This window comes from Pelophylax lessonae, assembly GCF_965119305.1.
Source record: "Pelophylax lessonae genome assembly, chromosome: 1".
Classification (NCBI taxonomy): domain Eukaryota; kingdom Metazoa; phylum Chordata; class Amphibia; order Anura; family Ranidae; genus Pelophylax; species Pelophylax lessonae.
This window is the reverse complement of record NC_138768.1, coordinates 718,168,183-718,195,268: the sequence shown is the minus strand read 5'-3', so window position 1 is coordinate 718,195,268 and position 27,086 is coordinate 718,168,183. Positions and strand designations below refer to the sequence as shown.

At 44.2% G+C, this 27,086-nt stretch overlaps 1 protein-coding gene across 1 annotated transcript in view; it reads left to right on the top strand.

Moving 5' to 3' along the window:
* The first annotated feature begins 3,110 nt into the window (after positions 1–3,110).
* Positions 3,111–27,086, top strand: part of ACSL1 (acyl-CoA synthetase long chain family member 1) — a 175,456-nt gene continuing 151,480 nt past the window's right edge. Inside the window, exon 1 of the mRNA XM_082243635.1 lies at positions 3,111–3,253. The gene's annotated coding sequence lies outside the window, so the exon portion shown is untranslated. The remainder of the gene's footprint in view (positions 3,254–27,086) is intronic.

The following is a 27,086-nucleotide window of genomic DNA, read 5'->3' as shown; positions in this document are numbered from 1 at the left end:
CGCACGACCGCGCAATTGTCCGTTAAAGTCACGCAGTGCCGAATCGCAAAATACCCCCTGGTCGTTTAGCAGCCAAATCCTCTGGGGCTTAAGTGGTTAATATCTAAACCATAGCTTCAAACTGTCCCTGATTTAGAGGGACTGTCTCTCATTCAGGACCAAAGTCCCTCTGTCCCTCTTTCCTCCTCATTTGTCCCTCATTTTGGTCTGACCTATATAGTTGTATATAAAAAGCAATACTTATCTATCAAAAAGTGTTTTACAGTGCTAAACCTTTCATCCAATTTCTAAATTGCTGTATTTGTAAATTCTAAAAGCCAGTATAAAGGTATAGTGGTGGTAAAAAAAGCAAGTGGGTTTTATCAATCTTTTTCTTTGTACAATTCTCCTTTAACCAGTTCTGGACCGGAAGATTTTCCCCCTTAATGACCAGGCCATATTTTGCGATTCGGCTCTGCTTTACTTTAATGGACAATTGCGCTGTCGTGTGAAGCTGTACCCAAATAAAATTGATGTACTTTTTCCCCCACAAATAGAGCTTTCTTTTGGTGGTATTTGATCACTTGTGCGATTTTTACTTTTTGCGCTATAAACAAAAATAGAGCGACAATTCTGAAAAAAATAAAACAATATTTTTCACATTCTGCTATATAACATTCTCAAAAAACAAAATTTAAAAATCTACATTTTTTAACATTTTTGGCCAATTTGTTTTCTGCTACATATTTTTGGTAAGAAAAATCGCAATAAGCGTATTTTGATTGGTTTGTGCATAAGTTATTACGTCTACGAACTACGGGAAAGATTTATGTCATTTTTATTGTTTTTTTTTTTTTTTTTTACTAGTAATGGCAGTGATCTGCGATTTTTAGCGGGACTACGACATTGCGGCGGACAGATCGGACCCCTAACTGACATTTTTGACACTTTTGGGGGACCAGTGACATTACTACAGTAATCAGTGCTAAAAATATGCACTTTTACTGTAATAATGACACTGGCAGGGAAGGGGTTAACACTGTGAGTGATCATGGGTTAAATGTGAGCCTAGGGAAGTGATTCTAACTGTGGGGGGGGGGGGGGGGGTGGCTTGTGAAATGACCATAGAGACCGGTGTTCCTATATAGGATCACAGGAACTCTATGATCATTCCAGGGAGAAGAACGGTTCCATGAGAATTACCTACCCCGTGAGAAAAACCTACCCTCGTCACTTCCTGCCAGGAACAGCAGAGCAGCGCAGCAGTGTGCATGCTCACAGCCCCGGATACCTAATGGAACAGCTGAGGAGCTGACTAGTGCGCATGCGCACTAGTATGAAACGATCACGGTGTTCCGTGACAAAAACCTACCCACGCGGCGGTTACATTAAAACAGCTGTGCTGCAATATGAGTCATCTCCGCTCCTGTCCCTGTCACTTCCCTGATCGCGGCTAGTAAATATAAAAGCGGCTCTCGGCTCCGTGATTTAATGTAAATGCTGCGTTACACACACTGCCGTGCACCGGAAGTGATGAGGGTAGGTTTTTCTCACGGGTAGGTGATTCTCACGGAACACCGGTCAGCTGTGTTTACAACAGCTGACTGTTCTTCTCTTTCAGCGGGGAGCGATTGTGGGTGTCAGGCAGCAATCGGAGCCGCATGCCCCGTGCATCGGCTTTCCTGCTGCTGAGTGGGGACGGGAGCGTGCCGCCGCCGACACGCTCTCTCCCCCTAGCTGCAGGCGTGCGACCGACAACGTTGGTTTGCGCAGGAGGGCCGCACTGCAGCAGTAAAAAGGCGGCGGGCGGTCGGGAAGCAGTTAAGGGGGGCGAGGCAGGGGGTGTGTCCTATGCCTTCGTACTCTTGCTGATAGGTGTTCCTCGTTCCCATCTCAGAAAGTTGGGAGGTATGTCTAAACTACTTTTGCTTAAGCTGGATACACACCATGCAATTGTCTTTAGATTCACCAAAACCATATAATAGAAGGTCAAACCTAAACCCTTTCAATGTGTATGCAGTCAGGCAGGCCCTTGCACTACCATACTTGCCAACTGTCCCTTTTTTCCTGGGATAGTCCCTGCAAATAGGAGCCTGTCCCAGGTAATGTATATTGTCCCTGGAAGCACTCGGTAATCGGGCGGCCCGTAAATGTTACGCAGAAGTAGTGCAGCTGAATGGGAGACTTATTCCAACTCTGCTACTGAGGCCTTAATAATTCCCTGCAATTCTCTTTATATTGGAGTAGACTCTATAATCTGATAAATAGGCGAGACGAATTATGCAGCGTGGGCGGAGCTTCAGGGAAGTGGGTGTGGTAATTGATAGCTGCGCTGCAAAGTGTCCCTGGAAATTTTTTTTAAATGTTGTCAACTATGCATTCACAGAAAACCTTGTAGTTTGGTGAATGGACGAGAGGATGGTGAATGAAGCGAGTCCTTTCTCTTAACCCTCACAGCCCTGGAAGATGACTGGGAGTACCGGGGGTCACTGAGGACAAGGCAATCACAGGATACACCTAATCAGAGGGGTCCTCAGTGGCTGCTGCTTCAAAAATGTTTTCCAGGAGTTCAGCCTGAAGCCCACACTTCCTGCATTCAATGACTGACACCACTTGTGACTTGTAAAGCTGGTGACACTAATATTCTGCTTTCTATGTCCGCTACACACATTATCACAGCGAGCGCCGCAGCAATACAGAACAATGACGTCTGTGTATGTATGTGTAGATATATATATATATATATATATATACACACACGCGGACTGTGCACACCATCCAATACACCCGCCTCAAGTGAGGAGAAAAGCGCGCTGCGCACAGTGGGCGGAGACAGGGGCGGGGCTGCGAGAAAGAGGATTGCAAGGTGTAAATAGGGAGAGAGGCGGGGTAAAGGGTAAGAGACTTTAAATATTTAGAAAGGGGGAGCTAAGGAAATATGGACGGGATGTGTGGAGAGGGGCGGAGCTACAGTGAAATAGTATGGGGAAGTTAGCAAGAGATGGGCGGAGCTAAATGGCTAAAGAGGCGGCCGAGCTATACAAGAAGGGGTGGGGAAAGGTGCAGCTACTAAGAAAAGTAGTGGGGGAGGGGGCGGAGCTAGGTGGTAGAGGCTGGCCTGTGTAGGGGGGGATGTGTATGCAGATAACAGGAGGGAGTGCAGGCTTGGGCGGTGCGTGCTCTCTGCAGACAACACAGCCCTGATCTGTGACCAGTTCTATATATAAATAGGTGTGCTGGGCCGGTATGCACGTTGTCGCTGTGGTTTGCTGAGGTAGGTAGAATGTGAATAGCAGAGTTGGGATGTATGGTGATGACAGCGGTGTACAGTGATGGTGTTGCAGTGTGATGAGTGTAGACGGGCAGTGCACATGCCGGGCTCATGTCTTGTATGATGGGTGACATGTGGGGTGAGGCCTCGGCTCTGGCAGTGTCTATAGGATCCTTAGTGCTGTGCAATGAGCATTCCTCATCAGAGAGAACACATGACGGTATAGGGGTGCAGCAAAGTGAAAGTGAAATGTCACAGCTGGTCCTGTGTGCACAGCCCATGGTGGAAGCTGCATGTCCCCCTTATCTGATGGGGATTCGTTCTTCCTCCAGGGAATCCCCCGAGTTCCTTTGTCTGGGGTCAGTACTAGGAAGAGGTAATCCGGATTTCCTGGCAGAGATCCTAGTAGTATACGGTCAATGGATCCTATAGATCTGGGGTGACCGGTCTGTACACACTGGGGGGAGATTTACTAAAACTGGAGCATACATCTGCTGCAGCTGTGCATAGAAACAGCTTCCAGGTTTTATTGGTAAAGCTTCATTGAAAAAGCTGAAGTTAGAAGCTGATTGGTTCAAATGCACAGTTGCACCCATTTTAGTAAATCTCCCCTTCTATGCCCAGTGTGCTGGGAGGTAATGCAGACTTCATACAGCTCCAGTGCCCCCTAGCTGGCTGCCCTCTGATCACACACTACCATCTCATCCACTGCTCAAACATGTGCTTCCATTCATTCTGCACTCTAGGTAAAGTCCACCTTTTGCAAACAATAAATTCAAGTGCAGAAAGAAAGCGTGTACTTTTTTTTTGGGGGGGGCGAGCCTGAAAAGCATTGGAGCTGTAATCCGTGGAATGCCAGGCTCCTGCAGACTCTTCCTCCAGCTCCCTGTCTGTACTGAGGAGGTACAGGCTTTCAGTTGGAGAGCTGGAGGAAGGGTCAATGGACTGTGAGTGCCCTGATCACACCCGTGTTCCATCTGCTGTATTGCTGTGCCAAACTCAAATCTGACAGATACTGCTGAGAAGTCTCCTACATGCTGTCAGAGGGGGTGGGGTCCACTTAACACTGTTACACCCTAAGTATGGTTTTGTTACACCCTAAAGTTCCACTGTCACAAGCAGCAAATATGCAGGCTTTTTATTGCAAAAGAGACATGCAGTGTCCCTCTTGCGATAAAATACACCTATCTGCCTGCTTTCTGTCTGATTTGGTGAAGCAATGCGCAGCTCAACTTCTCCAGGGCTGCCCCTGTGTGCCAGGATGACAGGCTCCTGATCGTGCGCAGGAGTGATGTCTTCCTGTGCCAATGAAGGCGACCAAAGACAGGCACCCAGGAGAAGATACCAGCGAGGGAAGGAAAGGGAAGTATAACCTCCTTTTAGTTCCCCTTTAATATCCCCCTTAAAGCCTGATTGAGCTCTTAGTTCACTTATAGTGAAAATGAAATACAAAGCGCTGTGCAGACTGTTGGCACTATATAGATCCTGTTTAATAATGCAATGTGGAGTATATGATCTTACAGTTTCTAGCCTCCTACTATTAATCTGAATGATCTTGAAGTTTTGTAGATAAGATCCTCCCATTTCCTTTGTCGAATTCTGTGACGTGTTCACTATGCCCTGTGAGTAGGCAATGCTGTGTCACACATATCACAGAGCCTGCCTACAGAGGTGCTGAGAGGAGGAGCTTCAGGGGGCAGAGACAGGAGAGGAGAAGCTGCAAGGCATGCAGGGAATCCAGGAGGTTGTGGAAAGAGATGGGCAGTAGATAGGCAGAACTCCCAATCTATTCTACTTTTTCTAAATTTGAAATATTGACTTTAACCTAATATAGTTTTCAGGGATAAAGTCCTTCCCTTAAAGCGGAGTTCCACCCTAAAATTATACTTACCTACATCTTCCTGCTCCGGGTCACCTGAAAAACAAATGGATAATCGCAATTTTTTTTTTTTTTTACTTACCTTGTTTAGAAGAAAATATACTTACCTTACTTCCTCTTCCTCCCCTCAGCGGCCACGGCGATTCGTCACTTCCTGGCTTGCAATGATTCCTGGGACCTGAACGTCATCGTTCCCAGGAATCAATGCGCCTTCACCGGCCCCGACGTCAGTTCCGGTGCATGCGCTGTCATACCTTGCTAAACAGCTTCTGGGCATGCCCAGAAGCTGTCCAGGGATGATGCTGTGGCACCGGAAGTGACGGCGGGGCCGGTGCAGTGCATCGTGGGACCGAAGAGGACACAGAAGAGGATCGCGCTGGCTTCAAGCTGCCCACACCTGAGATGGCAGCACTGGACAATACATTTTCAAGGTAAGTATTTCTTCTAAAAGGTAAGTGCAACCCGGGACAGTACAGAGGCTAGCCATTGTGGAATGCACTAGCCCTGAATGTCCCCGGGGTATTTTTATTAAAAAAAAAAAACTTTCCCAGGGTGGAACTCCACTTTAAATCACTTCAGGTCTAGAAGGTTTACCCCCCTTTATGGTCAGGCCATTTTTTGCCATATGGCACTGCATTCCTTTACCTGACAATTGCGCGGTCATATGATGCTGTACCCAAGTAAAATTGATGTCTTTTTTTCCCCTGCAAATAGAGATTTCTTTTGGTGGTGTTTGATCACTTCTACAGATTTTATTTTTTGTGCTGTAAACAAAAAAAGACCGACAATTTAAAAAAAAAGACAAAACTATTTCTTACTTTCTGTTATAAAACCTATCAAAATATAAAAAATAAGGTTTCTTCATCAATTTAGGCCAATATGTATTCTGCCCAATAGGGGTATATTGATTGGTTTGCACAAAAGCTACAGCGTCTATAATCTATGGGATTTTTTTTTTTTTACTAGTAATGGCGGCAATCAGCTACTTATAGCTGGACTGCGACATTGCGGTGGACAAATCTGACACCAAGTGACACTTTTTGGGAACCGGTGACATTATAATAGGGATCAGTGCTAAAAACAAGTACTGTTGCTGTACTAATTACACTGGCAGGGAAGGGGTTACCATCAGGGGCGATCAAAGGGTTAAATGTGTTCCTAGGGAGTGCTTGCTAACTGTGTTGGGGGTGCTTTTACTGTGAGAAGGCAGAGATCCGTGTTCCTGCTTTGTAGGAACACAGGATCACAGCCTTTCCTTGTCACAGAACAGTGATCTGCTCTGTCTGGGACAATCGCCAGGTGCTGGCAGACATCGAGTCAGCCGGACCTGCTGATTGGCTCCCGACGTGTACAATCACAGTGGGAGCGGCTCGAAAAAGTAGAATGATGTACCTGTACATGATTCTGCGCACAGGAGCCGTTTCCCTGCAGTAAATGTAGGTGGGGTGGTCGGCAACAGGGTAATCTTCTATTGATAACATTGTAAAGGCTACTAAATTGGCCCTGTGGTTACTGTAATAACCTTGAAGTGGTTTCAAAGGCAAATATTTTTTACTTTAATGCATTCTCTGCAATAAAAGAGAAGTATGGACTTTATTTATTATATTTTTTTTAGATTCATTCTTACCTAGTTGGATGCAGGATGGGTTCCATCTGTCCCCGGCCGACTCGGACACTGAGAACCGATCAATCTAATACCTCAGGATGCTCGGTTTTCACAGCTCTCTGCCTCCTCCTCGCTCCCTGGAGTGCGGGGCTGTGAAGAGGGCGGGAGCGGCCAGCTCTGGCTCTCCACCGGCTCTGTGACATCAGCGGACTTCAGACCCCTGTGTGCTAAACGGGTCACAGGACTGCAAAATCAACTGCACTCCTTTTATCCACAGAAGTACAGCCAAACAAGCTTTAGCTGTACTTCTCCTTGAAGGTAAAAACATTGCAATAGCCGCCAAACCCCGCTTTAAACACTTATCTAAGTCCATTCCGGATCCAGTGCTGTCATGTCTGCAGCAGCTCTTCTCCCCTCTTTGAAAGGCTTGGCTGAGAGCAGCGGAAACCATTGGCTCCTGTGGCTGTCAGTCAAATAATGTGAGGGGGGGGGGGGGGCAAGCTGCGTGAGTCTGACTAGACGCAAACAGTCCCGCTTGGGATTGAGCCCGCATGAGTGCTCCTATAGCAAGCAGTTTGCTATGGGGGTAGATGGTGCCAGTAGTGAACCCCAGAAGAGGAGGTTCAGGCCCGATCTGTGCAAAACCATTGCTCTGTGCAAAACCATTGCACAGAGCAGGTAAGTATACGTTTGTAAAAGGTTAACTTTTTTTTTTTTTTTTTTAAACAATAGCGTTAAGCATTGTAATAAACCCATAATCAAAGATGTAATATATTGCAGCTTACCATTCATTAGACGTAGTAGCTGCATTCATTTGCTCCCCCCCCCCCCCCTCAGTTTTTACCTGGTGATCTGGCCAGTAACCCACCTCCTGTATTAGTGTCCCCACTCTGGATGAGTGAGCACAGGGGGCAGATTTGGACAGCAGCATTGTCAATCTGGAGGAAGGAAAGTGTTAGCTGTACTTGCAGATTTAAATACACTAAGAAATTGAAGCTGAACTCCAGCTCCACACTTCATAATCAGTTACTGCAAACTGTTTTTTTCCTTCTGGGCTAAAGTTTTTACATAAATAAAAGCTGATCCGTCTGAGCACCCCTTGTCAGTGTTACATGGTTTATCTCATCCCTGTAACTTGAAAAACAACATATTTACTGGCTGGATCACCAGATGAAAATAGAAGACCTAAAAAAGGAAACTATTGCAGCCATCACATCTAAAAATTGGTAAGCTGCAATTTAATGTTTACTTTGGGTTTGATATTGCTTTCAATTTTACTCATTTGCATCGTGTTGGTAAATGCAGTGTATTTTTTTTTTTATATAGACTGGTGGTTTATTCTCTATTTTATGTGGTGACATGTTGATATCTAGAAGAAAAGCATTGTTCTTGTAGACAGTTTGTGAAATAGTTTTAGAAGGTTGTATGCAGGGTACAGGAATGAAGCATTCTTGTATCTTTCTTTAGTGGTGTCTCTGCATGTGATCTTGTTATGACAGTTGTCATGTGTATAAGCTTATTAGGAAGCTGTCATCATAGTGTGAGTAATGTGATTGTGTGTTGGTCATGTGACTCCTGGGAAATAACCTCTGCAGTACAAGGACAGCACTTTGACCCTGTTCTAAAGTCCTAGAGAACAGAACTGTCCAGTTTTTCCTGCAGATCAAGGACTATGCCCACTGCCCTGTCTGCTGCCTGAAGAGCTGGTATGTTCAGTATTCTTGTTTCCCTAGAATGAAGTAGTATTTGCTGAGTGCCGATATCTGAGCGATTGTTATCTGCACTTTCTAGGCATGCTTTTTTTGCAGACTTCTATTGCCTTTGAAATAATATAAGCAATGTATACTGGGCGACTTGTAGTTATGTGATGTGGGTAATGGGGGAACTCGGCGATCACTCTAACATGAATATCATTCTGATTCTCACTCATAGTAGCTTTTAAACTTTTGTTCCCATGAATTGGTGGCTTGTGACAGCTTAATGCTAAGCTTAGTAGTGTGTATTTCATGTTTTCTTTTAACCTGCATAAGGGACGGTACTTTAAAAGGACATTCAATTAGAAGTGTCCCTTGTGCTGGTGGCTGCTCTGTTCCATTAAATCCACTGCCCTCCCCCCCCCCCCCCGCAGTACCGCATGATCATGCTGATGATAATACAACCTACTGAACCTGTCACAGGCACTTGTCAGAAGTAATGTCTATGCCTGACCTTTCCGCCCCCTCCTTCATTCATAAAAGCTTTGTACAATGAAATCCTGTGACTAGAGGTGGATCTTTCATTCATCAGTCTGTCCTCCCATTGAGTTTTTTTCATTGTGGGAAGCAATAGCACAGTTTTATGAATGGATTAGTGCAGAGGGTCGGGAACCTTTTTGGCTGAGAGAGCCATGAACACTACATATTTTTAAATGTAATTCCGTGAGAGCCATACACTATATTTCAGGGGTTGGGAACCTTTATTTAAAGCGGAGTTCCGGCCACAAAAAAAAAAATTTCAATGAACATACCCCTGGGACAGTCAGGGCTAGTACATTCCACAATGGCTAGCCTCTGATCTGTCCCGGTTCGCACTTACCTGCAAGAAGAAATACTCACTTTTAAAATTTCTTCTCCAGCGTTGCCATCTCTGTTGTGGGCAGCTGAAGCCAGCGCGTCCTCTTCTGCGTCCTCTTCTGTGTCTTCTTCTCCCAGAATGCGCCTGCACCGTCCCCTCTCGTCACTTCCGGTTCGTCGCACCAGAAGTGACGAGAGGGGCCGATGCCGTCGCATTGATTCCTGGGAGCGATGACGTTCAGCTCCTAGGAATCATTGCAAACCGGAGTGACAGCGCGGGCCGCGGCCGCCGAGGGAGGAAGTGGAAGAAAGGTGAGTATTTCTTTCTACAATAACAAGGTAAGTAAAAAAAAAAAAAATCCTAACTATCCATTTCCTTTTCAGGTGAAGAAAAGCAAGCGGATGGCCACAAAATCGATTGTCGATTTTTGTGGCTGGAACTCCGCTTTCATATTCATGGGCCGCAGCTATACAGTGAGTAGATGGAGCCGTGTGAAAGTGCCTGGAGTCCGGTCGGGAAGAGAGCAGAGCAGGCAGGTATGCAGTGAGGCCGGAGTGGTGAAGCGCCTGCAGGCCTGCGAGTGATGGAGGGGAGTATAGGCCGCTGAAGGCCTCAGAAGTGGATGTGAGGCAGAGGGTGTCAGAGGGGAAGGAGATCGTGTCTGTCGGGGCACAGGGAGCGGATGACAGGTCTCCTTACCGGGCGGTGATTGCCAAGGCCCTCAGATGAACAGCACACATGGCGGTGGCTTACTGTACAGCAGCACAATGCACTGTTGTACAGTGATGTGATCCCATACTGTTCGCTGTCATAAAATGCTGCAGGTGGATATTTTATCACAGCTCCAGGCTGTGTTCCAGTGTGAACAGGACACACAGAAAATAGTTGTTTTCTGTGTTTCCTTTGCAGTGATTGACGTTTTACAATGCCATTCAACGCCAGTTGCTGCACATAGTGTGAATTCAGCCTATTGCAGCATTTACCTTTTTTACCAGACAAATGCACGGAGTTCATGATGCCAACCATCTGCCCTCTTTTAGTAGGTGTCTGTACATTAAGCAGTCATAGAGATGTATAGGGCATCAATTGCTAAAATGAGTTTGGGGAGAAATTGCAGCAGGGTGCATTGGCTTGCCATTATGAATGAATGCCTTTCACCAGCAGGAGAAAGGTGGTCCTAAATCCCTTTTGCTTTTTGCACTGGTCCAAATCATTTGGTGGAGGGGGAATTATAGTGTGGGGTTGTTTTTCAGGGGTTGGGCTTGGCCCCCTAGATCCAGTGAAGGGAACTCTTAAGACGTCAGCATACCAAGACATTTTGGACAACTTCATGCTCTCATCTTTGTGGGAACAGTTTGGGGATGGCCCCTTCCTGTTCCAACATGAGTGCGCACCAGTGCCCAAAGCAAGGTCCATAAAGACATGGATGGGTGAGTTTGGGGTGAAGGAACTTGACTGGCCTACAGAGTCCTGACCTCAACCCGATAGAACACCTTTGGGATGAATAATGGCACTTTTCCACTGCAAGTACCGGCTCGGCTCTACTCGGCCCTGCTTGGCCCGGTTTGCTTTTCCACTGCTGGCACCGCATGGTACGGTGTTGGAACGGTTCGGTATGGTTTGCTTTTCCACTAAAGTAGTACTAAAGTTAAGTGGGTGGGATAACAAAGGGGTGGGTGGGATTCTCTGACCAATCAGTGGCTAGTAGTGACTGCATGCAAAGGATTGTGGGATATGGTACCGGGTATGGTACCTCTTGGAACCACAATCGAGGTGGTACTGTTTTTGAGAGCCGTACCGTTCGGTTCCATGCAGTGGAAAAGTGCCATTAGAGCAGAGACTGCGAGCCAGGCCTTCTTGTCCAACATTAGTGCCTGACTTCAGAAATGCTCTTCTGGAAGAACGGTCAAGCATTCCAGTAGATACTCCTAAACCTTGTGGACAGCCTTCCCGAAAGAGTTGAAGCTGTTATAGCTGGTAAGGGTGGGCCAACTCAATATTGAACCCTACAGACTAACACTGGGATGCCATTAGAGTTCATGTGTGTGTAAAGGCAGGCGTCTCAATAGTTTACATAGGGGAGTGAATAAGGTTCAGTAGGGCAGTACTTTCAATATGAATATGAAGCAAAGATCAAGAATGCAGGGACATGACCTCAAACTAGCAGGAGGAACATTCCAAATTGATGCTTGGAATAGACTTCCAGCAGAGGTTGTGAATCAGTCACCAGCAAATCTACTCAAAATGCTTGGGACAAACCTAGATCTATAATCTGACAAAAAAAAGTGAAAAAAAAAAAAATCTTGTTTTGACTTTCTGTGACAGTGGTTGACAGAACAGGAAGGTCGAAGAAATCTTTGCAGTAAAGCACAGGCAGCGATAAAAACCTGACAGGTGCTCCATTAGTTGGGCATATCCTGAGAGTTTTAACCGGTTGCTGACCGCCGCAAGTACATATACTGCAGCGGTCAGGCCAGGCAAAGTGACGTACCGGTACGTCACTAGCCTGTGAGCCAATAGGGGGCGAGCGCGCGCCGCCGGAGGCTTGCTCGCGATCGTCTGCTAATGTAAACAAAGCCTCCTGTCCTTCTTCCCTGTGTAACATCCGAGATCATACGGTCCTGCTATGTAGGACCGTAGATCTCTGCTGTTAATGTAAAGCCACATCCCTGCATAGTTAGAAACACGCCCCTAGGTACACACTTAACCCCTCCTTCCCCTATAAAGTTAACCCCTTCCTTGCCAGTGTCATTTTTACAGTAACAGTGCATATGTATAGCATTGATTACTGTAGAAATGTCACTGGTACCCCAAAATTGTAAAAAATGTCAATCAAGGGTCCGATCTGTCCGCCGCAATGTCGCAGTCCCGCAAAAAAAATCGCAGATCGCCGCCATTACTCGTTAAAAAAAACAACAAAAATGACCATCTTTCCCTTAGTTAGTAAACGCAATAACTTTTGCGCAAACCAATCAAAATACACTTTTTGTGATTTTTTTTCTTTTTTTTTTTTTTTAACCAAACATATGTAGCAGAAAACAAATTGGCCAAAAATGTTAAATTTTGATTTTTACATGGTTTTTTTTTTTTTTTGGGGGGGGAATTTCAAAAATATTTTTTTTTTTTTTTTAGCGCATGATCAAAAAATCGTACAGGTGATCAATTACCACCAAAAGAAAGCTCTGTTTGTGAGAAAAAAAGGACATCAAATTCGTTTAGGTACAGCGTCGCACGACCGCGCAATTGTCCGTTAAAATCACGCAGTGCCGAATCGCAAAATAGGCCCTGGTCAGGAAGGGGGTAAAATCTTCCGGGGCTTAAGTGGTTAAAGTATACCTGTCATCGTTATGGAATGGTTTAATATTGTTGGACCTTATTCATAGATGGCAGAAGTTTGTGTGGGTGATGGGTGCACTTTATATTTATTAAGGGGAAAAGTCTTTGGCTGTCATATCTCTGAAGGCAGAACAAATGTTTCAAAGTATACTTGGAAAAGACAGAATGTGCATTTTGAATGAAGACACTTTAGCAAGCAGAAGTGTGATTGCCCTCGGTGTACTGAATTTGTACTTTGCACTCTTTTATTGAATTGGTTTGATTTTTTTTAAATGCTTATCTTTGCCATTTGCAGGCTATTTGTTGCCATTCTCCCTAGACAATTCCTGGCTCTTAATGCTTTCCCAAAACTGAGATCTGCCCTGGTTGTAATAAAGCACAAGCCTGCATTCAATGTGGTATAGGATGCGATGACAATTTTTTTATATGAAAGTGAAAACAAGAGCTTGAAGCCCTTTAAATATAATATGGAGGGCTGTCTCAGCTGTTCTAGTAGACAGGGCTGTTAGGAGAATTTATTAGTATTTCCAAGCACAGCCATGACAAATTCCTATCTCCGTGTGTCATTGACTTGCTGTGTTTCCGAGTAATCTTTTCCTGACACACACCAGAGCCAGAGGGATGCTAAATTTATTAACCTGAATGAAGTTGTGTGGTGTTTGTTTCTTTCCTAATATAAAAATCATGTGTCAGTAGTTTTAAACTGATTGTAAAGTCGTGTTTTTTTTTTTTTTTTTTTTTTTCTGTTTGCAAAAGTGTATGTTAATGTCCATGTATTCATTCACTTAGCTTGTCCCTGTTTGCTAAAGGGACCAGCAACTTTTTGTTTCGTGTCACAATCAGTGCCTTGCCAATTTCTTTCTTTTGTATCACAAATGTGGGTGTGATATTGTAATAAGACTGCATGGTAATCTCTCTGATAATTGATCTGCCTACTTGTGGCTGTGTCAGATCTAATTACTTTGCAGCTTTCACCTGCAGAGCACTAGACTGGGAGACCCAGGGATTGTTGGATACATATTTCCTTCACAGGAAGTGCAGTTCTCAGACTACAGAGAGAGGTCATGTATTACCTGTGCGGTGCCATGCAGCATGCCTCATATTTAATACAAACAGAAGTTGTTGACTTAAGGATTGTGAAGATTAGCCTGTAGAGGGCTACAAAACAACACCATGAAACTACATGATCAATGCACATCTTATGCAGGGTCAAAACATAAGTTGCAGATTTAAAATGCTTTTAAGCAGGAGAAGGGTAATGTCAGATCACTTTGCTCCCCCTGCTCCTGTTCTCTGAGGCCCACGCTGCCTAATGTCAAGTGACCTTTTGTTTACAGCCCCAGGGAAAAAAAAAGTTTAAAGTCTGTGTCAATACCCTGTAGGTAAGTCACTACCTCTTTCCATCTTTGTTCAGTTATAGTATGGTTTTTATGTATCCTTAAATACCCTAAGGAGAGCACCCAGATTGGGAGCAACTCTTTTTAGGTGTATTCTTTTTTCAATCTAGTGCTGTGAATGAGCGTCACTTTTCTCTCCCCTTCCTCACTGGTTCAGAGACAACAGCAGCCGTTATTGGCTCAGTCACAGCCAGTAAAGAGGGGTGGGGCTGAGCTGCACTGTGTCAATGGACACACGGTGCACAGCTTTTTATTTTTTAATTGGGTCAGCAGCTACAAATATTGTCCAGAAGTCCAGTGATGTCCGCGTCCGAATCATCTGTTCTTTACGGGTCTTCAGGTCCCTGGTGCCAGCATGTTTACTCTGATTCTTTGCAGCTTCACAGCTGGCTTCCCACTGTGCATTCACAAGCAACGCTTTGCTTAGTGAACAGTCCTGCAGTGGGACATATGACAGGTCCCGGAAGGTTCGGGGGGGTTGGTGTACAGGAAAAGAACTTCCAGTGGAGTGCCACGGCAATCCGACCAGAAGTTGGAGCTGGCACCTGTCAAAAAGGCCAATATGTATTCTGCTACATATTTTTCCCAATCCTAGTAAACATATAAACATATTCAGTAAACCCCCCTCCATTGCGGGGGTTACCTTCCGGACCCAGCCGCGAAAAGTGAAAATCTGCGAAATAGAAAAACCCTATTAAAATACACTGTAGGCGTGTGTTTTTTTTTTTTTACGGTCACTGTACTTTTAAAAGCATTTTAGGGTCTTACACACTTTTTAAAACAATAGAAACGAATTTAAACACATAAAAGATACTGAGAGACATAGCAAGAGCAACGGAAAACCCATAAATATTACATTTTTAATGATTTATATAGTAAAATAACATTACAGAAAAAAACGCAATATACCGGGTCTGCGAAAACTGAACCGCGATGGAGCGGGGGTTTACTGTATTGATTGTTTTGCGCAAAAGTTATAGTGTCTACAAACTATGGAATTTTTTTTTTTTTTTTTTTTTTTACACAAGTAATGGCGTCGATCAGTGTCTTATACCAGGACTGCGATATTGCGGCGGATATTCTGACACTTTGTGAGAACCAGTGACACTAATGCAATGATCAGTGCTAGAAATATGCTGTACTAATGGCATTGGCTGGTAAGGGGTTAAACATTTAGGGTGATCAAATAGTTAAATGTGTACCTAACCAGTGTTTTGTGTACTCTACTGTGTGCACTGTTTTTACTAAGGGATGTGGTGAATTTTCTAATCCATCACATCGCCGCTGACAGAACAGAACTCTGCCTTGTTTTCATTAGGCAGAGCTCTGTTCTGTGTCTCTCCTTGCCGATAAGCGGGTGCCGGCAGCTGCTGATTGGCTTGTGCTGTGTCACAGCCTAAGGCTGCCCCCCCCCGGAAATGCCGGATCACGTACTGGGTATGTGATCCGGTGCAGGAGAGCAGCCTTGCCACCAAATAACTAAGTTATGCGCTCGGCAAGCGATAGTGTACTCCTCTTTTTTTAATTTTTACCTGTAGGTAGAATTAATATCTACTAAACTTGCACGGTTTAGGAGATATTCGCTCTGCATGCAGCTGCTGACGCCAGACCTTCAGAGCTCCTTGCCGGATAGTGAACTCCCACGCGCATGAGTGGGAGTGACGTCATCGCGGCTCCAGCCACTCACAGTGCCCAAGCCGCCAAACTCAGAAGAGACATCGAGCGAAGATATCGGCTGCCTCAGCGGTGTACGGGCGACCGTGTTGGGGCTTCGTTCTAAGGCAAGTATTTCATAATGAGCTAGTATGCGATGCATACTAGCTCATTATGCCTTTGTCCTGCAGGGTTTTTCTTTTTCTTTGCGGATACCACCGCTTTAAGAACAGTGTGAAGTAGGCCCTAACTGTAAATTAATAGGCCACCTCATGCCACTTCATTACATGATCTGCTCTACATTCATGTCCTGTAGGGTGGCAGTGAGTGACGGAAACATTCCTCAGCATGGGGAGAACAGATTATTTTAGATTTATATATAATGAAGAAATATAATTTAAAGAGGTTGTAAACCCATTTTTATTTTTTTTTTCAACCTGAAAGAGAAACACATAATTCTTCCGGGATCGCGGCATCCGGCCATCTGATTGTTCGGAGCCACGGTGACGTCACTCCCGCGCACGGCACGGGGCTCTGAAGGAACGGCATCAGCGGCCGTTCATTCAGAGCGCATGCGCCAGTGACGTCACTGGCTGCATGTAAGATAATATCTCCTAAACTGTACATGTTTAGGAGATATTTACAGTACCTATAGGTAAGCCTTATCATAGGCTTACCTAAAGGTAAAAGTTGCAGAGGAGGGTTTACTTCCTCTTTTTAAGTTTTTCATTTTTGCTAGTCTTCTTGGCTATCTGGCTAATGTATGTTTTTAGATTATCGGCTCGTTTACACTTGGCATTGGATACGCTTTTTTAAAGCACTCTAAACGCCATTCAAAGCACCTGTCGCTAAATAAAATGGTTGGCTTATAGTCCCGTTCACACGTTGTTTTTGCGTGGCTTCAAAAGCTATGCACCATGTCGCTTTAGCATTGCTTCAAAGCCTCCATTGAAGTCTATGACAAAGCTCGCTTACAGCACCTGCTGCTTTTGAGAGGCTTTTTTTCAGCTTTAGTTTTACTTTGTTTTGGAGGTAGTGTAGGTATGCACTATCAACACACACAGGGCATCTGTAAAGCTTCAAAAAAGCACCGCTGAAGCATCGCAGAAGCATGTCGATGCAGAAGACACTTTAGTGTGTTAAAGTCGAAGTGAGTGTAAATGAGCCCTAAGGCTTGGTTCATGGTGCCGCGACTTGGGATCTGACTTGTGAGACACAAGTGAATTCCCATTTTAGTTAATAGGAGCTGTCTTAATTAGCACTGATTAAATCGCTACGACTTTAGAAAAGGTTCCTATACTACTTCAAGGCGACTTCTATCGGACTTGTGCCCATAGACTTTAATGGAAGTCGCCTCCAAGTCAGATCCTCATCTTAATTAATGTGATTTGGATCTGACATTGCAGAAAGATTACCCAGGCATTCCCTGAAGTTGTTTTAAGTCGTGCAACTTTCAGGTTGCGGCAGTGTGAACCGAGCCTGAAAGTTACCTGAAAAGTATATTTTGCTTCTTTGTAGAAGCTTGGTAAACCTAAAATTATCAAATGGAGTCAATCGAATGCATACAGAAACACTAGTTAAACATTTGACATAATTTGAGTGTATGTCAAAAACAAACAAAAATTCCCAGATCACTTACCAGCTAGCCTGCAATAAAACCAAATTGATCTTGTGTAAAAGTTCAGATCAAAAACAAGGGGTTTGGTCCCACATATTTGCAAACATGTGTAAGCCACAGCGGCCATGTCAAGGCACCCCAGTTTACTACGGTCCTGTACAAACACCCCATCCTATAACTTGCCTTTGCTGCAAGGAGCACAGGGAAGGGCGACACATATCAAAACAAAGAAATTCCCAGCTCACTTGCCATGTGCTCCAGTGTGACTCAACTTGAACATTTGCACTTTATATTGTAATTTTCATATTTATTTAGATAAATATTTTGGACTTTTACAATATATTTTTTTCTTATTTGCACTTTATCCACTTTACGTCTAGCCACGTAGACCTACGTCGGCTGACATTTGCGTGGTTGTACCGGGGTGATGTCTCTAGCTAGAGGCATCATCCCGGTCCGTCCGTCCCCCCCCCCCCCCCTCCCGCTGCCTTCCGCAGCTTTGCATCGGGAGACCCGAGCACCCAGCCGGCACGTTCACCGGCTGGATGGAGTCCCGATCAAAGCCAGAATCGGCTTTCATCGGGTCTCCGATGACGTAACCCGGAGGCGGCGTCCATGACGTCACGTCTGGGTTACTCTGCTGCTAAATGCGGCAGATTCAAAAAGTGACAGTATTCAAAAATGCAGTTTTTGGCGTTTTGAATACATGGAAGTGTAGTGGAGGGGTCTAGGGTCTTTTAGACCCTCGATCCCTCCATAAAGAGTACCTGTCACTGCATGTTGCTGTCACAAGGGATGTTTACATTGCTTGTGACAGCAATAAAAGTGATCAGATTTTTTTTTTTTTTTTAAAAACCTGTTAAAATTAAAAAAAAATAAAATAAAAATAAATAGGAAAAAAATGTAGCCGCCCCATATACTTCCGTATATGGAAGTTGCACCGCAAATTAAATCGATGTTTAAACCACACTTGTGAGGTATCTCCGTGGTCGCCAGAGCGTAACCAATAATTTAAAAAAAAAAAAGAGCTACACTCCAACTCTAAACTGGTAACCGTTAAAAATTTTTTAAAGCGTCGCCTATGGAGATTTTTATTGACACTAGTTTGTCGCCATCCCACGGGGGGGGCGCAATTTTAAACCGTAACATGTTGGGTATCTATTTACTCGGCGTGACATCATCTTTTACAATATACAAAAAAAACGGGCTAACTTTACGGTTGGATTTTTTTTAAATGCAGTGAAATGTGATTTTTCCAAATAAATGGCGTTTGAAAGACCGCTGCGCAAATACCGTGTGACAAAAAATATTGCAATGACCGCCATTTTATTCTCCAGAGTCTTTGCTAAAAAAAATATATATATATATATATATAATATATATAATGTTTGGGGGGTTTAAGTAGTTTTCTAGCAAAAATACTGATTTAAACTTGTAAACAAAAAGTGTAAAAAATAGGCTTGGTGGTAAAGTGGTTAAATTAGATTATTCACTAGTATTTTTCAATCATGATGCATTTTTGATCTATTTGCTCATGAGACCTTTTTTGGATTCTTTTTTTTTTTTTCTAATGCACTTTATAAATTTATTAATAAACATTAAAGTGTTAGTAAAGCAGAAACAAAAAAAAGTTTCACCCTGCAAGGCAATATCATAATGTGCTAGTGTGCATCGCATACTAGCACAGTATGAAAGACTTACCTTATAGCGAAGCCCTCGAGCGGTGCACCGTCGCCGCTGCAGAGGCTTTTATCTTCACCTGGCCTTTCTTCCGGGTTCGTGGACTCCAAACCCCGATTGTCACTCCCGCCCGTGCGTAAGGAGTCTCTGCCGCAGCACACAGCTCTGAAGGTACAGCACGGGTATGCTGTTCCTGCAGAGCACATGCGTCGGTGACTTCGCGGGCTGCTGCTTGCTAGAATATCTCCTAAACAGTGCATGTTTAGGAGATATTCATTTTATCTACATGTAAGCTTTATTATAAGCTTACCTGTAGGTAAAAATAATAAAATGGCGTTTACTAATACTTTAAGATCTAATTAGTCAAGCGCAGCTACACTATTGTGTACTACAATACACCATTCAGAATTCTAAATTCACTTTGCTGAAAAGACTTGATTGGTAGAGCTGCTTATTTATAAGTATATCTGAGACAACAAGCGATTATCTCCCAAGTCTGCCATCAGGAGCGCATTGAAGCCCTTACGGCTTAACGTATTCTAAAGCCTATAACCACCTTTCCAACAAGATTCCTCTCCTCACAAGGTAAAGGCTGAGTGGTTAAGTAAAGCTTCAATTAAACTTTGCTTTTATTTTTTAACCTAGAAAGTATATACGGATAAAGATATGTAAAAGCTGCAACTTTTTTTTTTTTGCAATTTGTTGTACTGGGGTCATTAAATTTGAAATATTGCCTATAAAAAAAAAGCATGTACATTCTAAATAAACGATACATTAAACAAAATGATGTAATGTTTTGTAAATATTTTTCCTTAGATCCGCCTGTCAGTTTTTCAGGTGGACCTGATAGGATGCTCCATGCATCCTTATGGGCCGCTGAAATCCGATCCGGTCCATGAAATCCGGACAGATGGAAACCCTATTTCCATCCGTCCAGCCGATCGGATGAGAACGGACAGCCGGTCCGTTGTCATCTGATTCCCCCATAGAGGACAACGGGGACCTGACAGCACCGTCTCTGCACACAGAGCGGAGACAGAGCTGTCATCCGCCTGCTCAGCAGGAATCGGTGGATCGATCCCCTGCTGAGCAGAACGGACTCTGCCGATGGAGTGGACAGTGTGAAAGGACCCTACTATGGTTAGAAATAATTTTGTCAGCTGAGTATAGCCCCCAGAACACTTCGGTCAGCACCAAGAGCGCTGATCGGGAGCCAGACGGCCGCTGGTTTTCCAGCATGCACATCTGAGGCTCGGTTCACACTTATGCGATGCAGGAAGGCTGCGAATTTGCAGCCTGTTCCCGCATCACAAACGCACCCTTGGCAGTTCACACTGCCATATGCGATACACTGGGGGTGTCAATGTAATGTTAACGACACCCCCAGTTTGATCGCATATCGCAGTGCGATCTTACAGTTCGCCCAGGATCGGATCGCACAAGTGTGAACCACTGTGTGATCCGATCCTGATGCGGCTCAAAAAAAGGGTCATGTGCGACTTTACTGCGGGTGCAGTGCGAATTTAGCCAAACAGTGTATGGCTGAATTCGCACTGCACACCCGATCGCATGAAATGAAGGAGCAGTGCGCTCCGATATTACATGCGATCGCCGCTACCGCACATGTGTGAACCGGCACTGACAGAAGCCAGCCGAACTGTCTTTGGTCAGACCGGCTGCCATACACACGGGTCAAATGTCTGCCATTTTTTATTGAACTGCCCAATGTCGTACGACATTGGCCCCCTGCTGACCTAATGCTCATTGGCCAGCTGTTTTCCCGCTAAATAAAATAATAAAAATTGCCACTGATCCAGCACTCCAGCTGACTGAAGAGCGGAGGTATATCTAGCAACAGCAGAAAGCATGTCACCTAAAACACAACAAAACCAGAAAAGCACCACAGAGAGACATCTTCTATATGAAAACAATTAATTTATAAAAACAATTGGGTGATAGGGGTGACAATCTGATTGGGCCATGTTTCTAGGTTTTTTTCCTTTCATGGCCCTGACATAAGAATTTAGCTCTTTACAAATTTAAGTTGAATAATGTCCTTGCTATAGGTGTAAGCCATTTACATACCTCATGACTGAAGTACTCGCAGGATGTTGGCAAGTGAGGCCTAGTCATTACTGCCCCCCTCTCCATCACAAGATCCAGGTGAGAGAGAGAGAGTGAGCATGTGAGGGAGTAAAAGCTCACTCCTGTGAATGGTGGAGGGGAACAATGACTACACTTCACTTGGTAACATCCTATCAGTGTCCTGGGAGTATTCCAGTCAGAGGACATTATTCAACCTTAGTCAGATTTTAGACCGTTTTTTTTTTGTAAAGGTAAACTAACCCTTTAATTACCTTAACACTAAATACACTGTTTTTCATTGGTATTTACGCTCTATTGTAACTTGAGTGTTTTGTAGCTCAAAGCAAATTCCATGTATTTCATGGATCAGTGTTCACATATGAGCACTCAGACAACTTTCGCTCGAAGCCTGACACTTTAAAGGCTACATGAGCTACTTTTGAGGCAGGTTTGGGTGGGTTGGTCCTATAGATGTCAGTGAAAATGTCTGAAGAAGCTTGAATCAAGTATTTAAAGCATTTTTTCAGGCCTTTTTGAGCCTAGGGGTAGGGGTCTCCTACTTCTAGTGCGAAATCAGGTAAACCTGCTCCAATGTGAATACTGCCTCCGGCTTCGAGCTACAGGCATCTGAATGTGGACAGTCACCATTGTAATACATTGGGTTATAAAGTTTTGAGCTACAAAATACTCAGGTGTTAATAGGCCCCTTTCACACGGAGCAGACTGTCGAGCGGACCTGCCTGCTCAGCGGGGAATCTGTAGGCTGAGCAGGTGGATGACAGGTCAGTGTCCGTTCCACAAAGCCTGCTGTTCTCTATGTAATGGTCGGATTTAAACAGTCCGCCTGTCCGTTTCCATCCGCCTGTAATCCGATCCGATCTGCTAGACCAGGGGTCTTCAAATTATGTCCCTCCAGTTGTTCAAGAACTACAATTCCCATCATGCCTAGTCATGTCTATGAATGTCAGAGCTTTACAATGCCTCATGGGACGTGTAGTTCTGCAACAGCTGGAGGGCCATAGTTTGAGGATCCCTGTGCTAGACGGATGGGGAAGGGATCCCATCTGTCTGTTTTTTGGAGCGGATGCAACATCCGTTTATATCCGCCTCCCCATAGAGAACAATGGGTGGGCCGATGGGGGTCTGCCTGAAAGCAACAACAATGGACCCCTCCTTAAACAGTAGATTCCTTCTAATAACAATTGCCGCCCCCCCCCAGCAACACAAGCCCAACCAGCAATAATAGGTCCCCCACCTTCAATTGACCCCCCCCCCCAGTAATAGGTTTGTTCTTGGTTAAAAAACTGGTTACAGGGGCGTGTCCAAAGGGTGATAATAACGCATACTCAGACTGGTCTGGAGTGGTAAGTGGGGTCCCCCAAGGCTCTTTCCTGGGACCAATTCTGTTCAATTTATTCATAAATAATATAGAGGATGGGATTATTGGCTCAATCTGTTTTCGCAGATGACACAAAAATAGGCAGGGCAATAACTTCACATCAGGATGTAGAAATCTTCAGAATGACCTAAACAAAATAACAGAGTGGGCATCTACATGGCAAATTAGGTTTGATGTGGAGAAATGTAAGGTTGGGGGCTAAACACCTAAAAGCAAATTACTCACTAGTGGTGGGGGGGGGGATCTCTGGGGAAATCAAGGATGGAGAAAGATCTGGGGGTCCTAGTGGAAGATAGACTAAGCAATAGCATGCAATGTCAAGCTGCAGCTGCCAAAGCAAGGGGATATATTCCAGAGATAAAACTATAATCCTACCACTTTATAAAACTCTGGTCCGGTCACATCTGGAGTATTCTGTCCAGTTCTGGTCACCAATCCTCAAAGGATGTGCTGGAACTGGATATAGTCCAAAGAAGGGCAACTAAACTAATTAGGGGATTGGAGGACCCTAATTACGAGGAGTGATTACAAGTGTTTAATTTATTCCCCCCTGGAGAAGAGACGCCTGAAAAGGGACATATTATAGTGATTTACAAATACCTTAATGGTGATCCCAGCATAGGAAAAAAACGATTTAGTCTCAGGGAGTGTAAGAGGACAGGTGGCCACACACTGAGATTGGAGGAGAAGTGGTTTAACCTTAAGCTGCGTAGGGGGTTTTTCACTGTCAAGGCGGTAAGAACGTGGAACTCTCTTCCACAATTGGTGGCATCAGCGGGGAGTATCGATACTCTTAAAAGACTCTTGGATGTGCATCTCAAAGAACACAATATTCAGACACAGTCATGGTTGAGACATGTTTTTACCCCAACTGCTCCCTCTTAAGTTTTGAAGGCATGAGATGGGAATTTACATGTCAAGCCCATGATGTTTTGTTCGCAACAAGGATACCCTCTATCACATTTGAGTTAGTTGGGCCATGTCACAGGCTTTTAGGGGTTAAAAAAGCAGAGATGAGGTGACATAATGCCTCCTCACTGCCTGTCAAATGCCCCCTGAAAAGTGATCCACCACAGATCACTCATCAAAGGGTTATGCTAGTGTAACTTAGCTCTAGAAATGACATTCTAGATTTTTGTTCATTCTAATAGGGCATGTTTTCATTTCATTCTGTACAGTTAGCCCTGCCTCAAACTGTCATTCTTAGGAGTTGTCCGCTGATGTCCTGTCATTCTGGGATTCTGACCCACACACGTGTGTGTATGTATGTGGGAGGGCCAGATGAATAAGAAGCAAACGGCCCCTTTATACTAGACCAGAGGCTCAGCAGATAGGAACAAATGGCTTATTTAATGAAGGGCCTCACAATGAATTCTGTTGTTCTGTAGTCAGTGGGGTGGGGAGTGCAGCTTGATCAGGAGATGCGAGTCATTTCAGCATTGCGCTGTGAAGGAAAATCGCCCCTACGCTATAGGCACTCCAGCTTCCTGTGACGGCAGTTTGGGGTACCATTGTCTGCTTTAACAATAAAGTGCTCATTATGTATGAAACGTATAGAAGTGAACCGAGAAAGGGTAATCAATAGAATTTCTGATCCCTGGGGCATATTTATAAACCATTGGACCACGAGGTTGCCACACATTAATTCTTTTTATAAAGCAGGCTTGTTCTGCTATTCCATGTTGATCATACTGCAAATTGCGAATATGGGCTGAATCGGTTTGGTTACATATACGCCCCCTAGATTGGTGTTCGACCTATGGATTTTCTAAGAAGAGACCCAAGAACTAGGAAAAATGTATTTATTCTAAAAGCAGTTGCTAAAAATTTGCATAGGTCAAGGTGCCCAAAATCTGGACACCAGTACTTCTCCCACCTTAAGCCCTGTACACACGCACCGATTGTTGGCCGTAAATTTTCGGCCAACGTCCGATCGGCCGATTGTCGGCTTGTTAGTATGATGCTTCCGACAACCGACTGCGACTTTTCGGCCGAACAAAATCTGGTGTGCATGCTATAAAATTTTTGTTGGCCGTCACCAGAACGACCGATTGTTCGCCAGTCAGTACAGATTTCGGCCGACAAAAGTCAGATGAGCAAGACTGGGCATGCTCCGAGAAGAAAAAACACAGGGAAAGTAGACCAGAACATGACATCATGTATACAAAGAAAGTTCCCCTTGTGAGGTGGGACTATAAATGCCGCTAGACACTGTGTATTGCATAAAAGGTATATCTTTATTAAGTTACAAATTAGGAATAAATGATACAAGACAAAAAATATTGAGAAAACTCAAAAACACATACAGGGCATTAAAATATGCATGCATTTGACAGACCATATACCGAACCAAGATGAGGACGCTCATGTTGAGCCACACACTGACCGGTCATCGTGGTGCCCTGTTGGTCCCCCCGGGCAGCTACTGCCATCTTTTTCATACTCTCACGGATCTCTTTGCCCTGAACGGGCCTTGGGAAACTTGGGCATCCCTCCATACGGTAGCAATACCATTTTTAATCTGACAGACCGATCCAATCCATTGTTTGGACGCAAAGGATATACTAGGCGCTTTATCTGGAACTTTGGGTGACCCCTGAAGAAGGGCTGCATCTATGCCCGAAACGCGTAGGGTCAGTTCCGGTTCCATGATCGCCCTGTACACCTGAGCGTCCTCATCTTGGTTCGGGATATATGGTCTGTCAAATGCATGCATATTTTAATGCCCTGTATGTGTTTTTGAGTTTTCTCAATATTTTTTGTCTTGTATCATTTATTCCTAATTTGTAACTTAATAAAGATATACCTTTTATGCAATACACAGTGTCTAGCGGCATTTATAGTCCCACCTCACAAGGGGAACTTTCTTTGTATACATATTGACCAGGGATGATGGCCGCTGACACTGGGCACTGAGTACGAAAATACTATTTGTCTCAGAACATGACATCACTTCTGAAGTTGGTTGTTGTTGGCCGACAAAATTTGTGTGAAGTCTAGAGCACATTTCAACCAACACAACAACACTGGACAAAAGACGGCCGATCGGTCGGCCAACAATCGGTGCGTGTGTACGAGGCTTTTGCTGCCAGATCTGTAAATATGGTTACCACTTGGGTGGGGGAAGTAAATGGCAAAGTCGTGTATGCATGAATCTGCTATCCAACTGGCATGCAGGTGGTGTTTGGCCAAGAATTTTTCCTGCCAACATCGACAAAAGCCGAATGAAAAATCTGCTTTTGTTAAGCTGTTCGGTTCTGACAGGACCTTCAATGGAACAAATTTTGGACAATTCAGCTGGAATTTGATCCATGTATGGGCAGCTTAAGATATGCTTGTCTCTGCAGCTTAGATACTGTGTGTATATGTGTGTATGTATGTATGTATGTATGTGTATATATATATTTCTCATTTAACTGCTCTTATAAAGTGACTTGTATTTTATTGTACTAGTCCCTGAAATATTATTCATCTGAACACGTTGTTTCCTCTTTGGTAATTGTTTTAGATTTAGATCTCTGCAGCATATAAATGGCTAAACTGAAATGTGTTCTGTTATGCTTTCTGAAAAGAAATGCTCACGTACTGTGTATCTTCTAGATCTTGTTACTTTTTTTTTTGTATGTACTCAGAGCTAATTATCACCTTCTGCATGGAAAAATGAAATTCCACATTTCACCACGAAGGTGGTGTCTGTTCTGGACGAGAGTGCTTTGTTCTTTTATAAAGGCAGAATATCTCATGGGGTTTGTTGTGTTTTTGTTTTGTTCTTTTTCTTTCTTGAAATGTCTGTGTGACATATTTTTATTCCTTCTTTTGTTGTGGTGGGTAGAAACGGAGCTGTGCCTTTGCACAAGTGTGAATGAGGCCTTTTGCTTTTTGAGAATTTTGGTGAGCCTAAGATATTACCTCTGTTTACAGTGACCACCTTTTTACTGTAGAAATAGCTTGTAGGACTAGAGTGGGGATCATCCTGTTAAAATTGCTACACTGTAGCCTAGTTTGTTAGTGCTGGCTTAGTGCCGGTTCACATTTGTGTAATGCGGGAACGCTGTGAATATGCAGCGTGATCCCGCATCGCATCCGTACCCCTGACAGTTCACACTGCCATATGCGCTAGGCTGGGGGTGTCAATTAAAGTTAATGACACCCCCAGATCAGATCGCATATCGCAGTGCGATCTGTAAGTTCGCACAGAATCGGATCGCACTAGTGTGAACCATCATGCGATCCGATACTGCTGCAGACCAAAAAAAGGGTCATGTGCGTCGTCTTTTAGTGCGATTGCGGTGCGAATTCAGCCATACAAACTGTATGGCTGAATTTGCACCGCACCGACATCGCATGTAATTTTAGGAGCAGTGTGCTCCGAATTACATGCGATCTGTCATCGCACTAATGTGCACCGGCACTTAAAGAGGAGCTTCTGTCAAGTCTGCAAAAATGTAAAAGTCAGCAGCTACGAAAACTGTAGCTGCTGATTTTAAATAACGGATACTCCTCTGTCCAAGGATCCAGTACCATCCTCACCCAAGCTGGTTCTTCACTGGGCTTCGGGTCCCCTGTTCCAGGGTAAAAAAACAAAACAGGTTCCAACTGTTAGGTCATGTCTGAAAGACTACCAAGACGT